Here is a 3,093-nt window from a genome sequence, read left to right on the forward strand (position 1 = left end):
TTTGAATAATAATAATAATAATAATAATAATAATAATAATAATAATAATAATAATAATAATAATAATAATAATAATAATAAAACTTCAAGGCCCTACACCCACGAATAGCAGAACAACTCCAGCATTGTATCTCAAATCACCAAGCACCCAAATGGATGACCACAGGAAGAACATCCTTAGTACAAAAAGACAAGAGTAAGGGAAATATAGCCAGTAACTACAGGCCTATCACCTGCCTACCAATAATGTGGAAGTTACTAACAGGTATCATTAGTGAAAGGCTATACAACTACCTAGAGGAGACAAACACCATCCCCCACCAACAGAAAGGCTGCAGAAGGAAGTGTAGGGGCACAAAAGACCAGCTCCTGATAGACAAAATGGTAATGAAGAACAGTAGGAGAAGGAAAACCAACCTAAGCATGGCATGGATAGACTATAAGAAAGCCTTCGACATGATACCACACACATGGCTAATAGAATGCCTGAAAATATATGGGGAAGAGGAAAATACCATCAGCTTCCTCAAAAATACAATGCGCAACTGGAATACAATACTTACAAGCTCTGGAATAAGACTAGCAGAGGTTAATATCAGGAGAGGGATCTCCAGGGCGACTCACTGTCCCCACTACTCTTCGTAGTAGCCATGATTCCCATGACAAAAGTACTACAGAAGATGGATGCCGGGTACCAACTCAAGAAAAGAGGCAACAGAATCAACCATCTGATGTTCATGGACGACATCAAGCTGTATGGTAAGAGCATCAAGGAAATAGATACCCTAATCCAGACTGTAAGGATTGTATCTGGGGACATCAGGATGGAGTTTGGAATAGAAGAAAAATGCGCTTAGTCAACTTACAAAAAAGGCCAAAGTAAACGAGAACTGAAGGGATAAAGCTACCAGATGGGAGCAACATCAAACACATAGATGAGACAGGATACAAATACCTGGGAATAATGGAAGGAGGGGATATAAAACACCAAGAGATGAAGGACACGATCAGGAAAGAATATATGCAGAGACTCAAGGCGATACTCAAGTCAAAACTCAACGCCGGAAATATGATAAAAGCCATAAAACACATGGCAGTGCCGGTAATCAGATACAGCGCAGGAATAGTGGAATGGACGAAGGCAGAACTCCGCAGCATAGATCAGAAAACCAGGAAACATATGACAATACACAAAGCACTACACCCAAGAGCAAATACGGACAGACTATACATAACACGAAAGGAAGGAGGGAGAGGACTACTAAGTATAGAGGACTGCGTTAACATCGAAAACAGAGCACTGGGCAATATCTAAAAACCAGTGAAGACGAGTGGCTAAAGAGTGCATGGGAAGAAGGACTAATAAAAGTAGACGAAGACCCAGAAATATACAGAGACAGGAGAAAGACAGAAAGAACAGAGGACTGGCACAACAAACCAATGCACGGACAATACATGAGACAGACTAAAGAACTAGCCAGCGATGACAATTGGCAATGGTTACAGAGGGGAGAGCTAAAGAAGGAAACTGAAGGAATGATAACAGCGGCACAAGATCAGGCCCTAAGAACCAGATATGTTCAAAGTACGATAGACGGAAATAACATCTCTCCCATATGTAGGAAGTGCAATACGAAAAATGAAACCATAAACCACATAGCAAGTGAATGCCCGGCACTTGCACAGAACCAGTACAAAAAAAAAGAAGGCATGATTCAGTGGCAAAAGCCCTCCACTGGAGCCTGTGCAAGAAACATCAGCTACCTTGCAGTAATAAGTGGTACGAGCACCAACCTGAAGGAGTGATAGAAAACGATCAGGCAAAGATCCTCTGGGACTATGGTATCAGAACGGATAGGGTGATACGTGCAAACAGACCAGACGTGACGTTGATTGACAAAGTCAAGAAGAAAGTATCACTCATTGATGTCGCAATACCATGGGACACCAGAGTTGAAGAGAAAGAGAGGGAAAAAAATGGATAAGTATCAAGATCTGAAAATAGAAATAAGAAGGATATGGATATGCCAGTGGAAATCGTACCCATAATCATAGGAGCACTAGGCACGATCCCAAGATCCCTGAAAAGGAATCTAGAAAACTAGAGGCTGAAGTAGCTCCAGGACTCATGCAGAAGAGTGTGATCTAGAAACGGCACACATAGTAAGAAGAGTGATGGACTCCTAAGGAGGCAGGATGCAACCGGAACCCCACACTATAAATACCACCCAGTCGAATTGGAGGACTGTGATAGAGCAGCAAAAAAAAAAAAAAAAAAAAAAAAAAAAACAAAAAAAAAAAAAAAAAAAAAAAAAAAAAATAATAATAATAATAATAATCCAAAGAAACCTCATAATCACATGAGTTAATAAAATAAAATGGAAAAGTAAATCCACAGTAGTATGTCTGATCTGTTATTTAAAATACAAAGTAGAGAGCTTTCGAAGACCTGCACGGTCCTCCTTGTCAATCTGAATACAATTACTAACAGTTGACGCCATACAAGACTCCTGTTTTTTTGACTAGTTATTTACCAAATAGCCTCAAAAAACAGAGTTCTTGTATGGTCACTGTTAGTAATTGTATTCAGATTGACAAGGAGGACCGTGCAGGTCTTCGAAAGCTCTCTACTTTGTATTTTAAATAACAGATGAGACATACTACTGTGATTTACTTTTCCAATAATAATAATAATAATAATAATAATAATAATAATAATAATAATAATAATAATAATAATAATAAGAGCAGTTACAAAACGGGTTGGTCAGTGACTCAGACCGATTTGATAAAAAAATGCAACATATGATACACTCAAGTGAGCAAAGTTATGAATAATAATTCTAATTTGTATTGTAATAACAAGTATGTATATGAGGTGTTCTTTATTTATAGAGTTTGTTAATTTGTACACTACTTGCTAAAATGTTATACGAAAGATTTTACAGAGAGAGAGAGAGAGAGAGAGAGAGAGAGAGAGAGAGAGAAATGTAGGTCGTTCATGAACTTAGTGACCTTTTTGCTTTCAGGTTATTGCTTCCACTTTGGCGGCAATGTCTGACCGATTGGTCCCTTGATAGAAGATGAAATGGT

The sequence above is a fragment of the Macrobrachium nipponense genome, chromosome 10, assembly GCF_015104395.2.
Source record: "Macrobrachium nipponense isolate FS-2020 chromosome 10, ASM1510439v2, whole genome shotgun sequence".
Lineage (NCBI taxonomy): Eukaryota > Metazoa > Arthropoda > Malacostraca > Decapoda > Palaemonidae > Macrobrachium > Macrobrachium nipponense.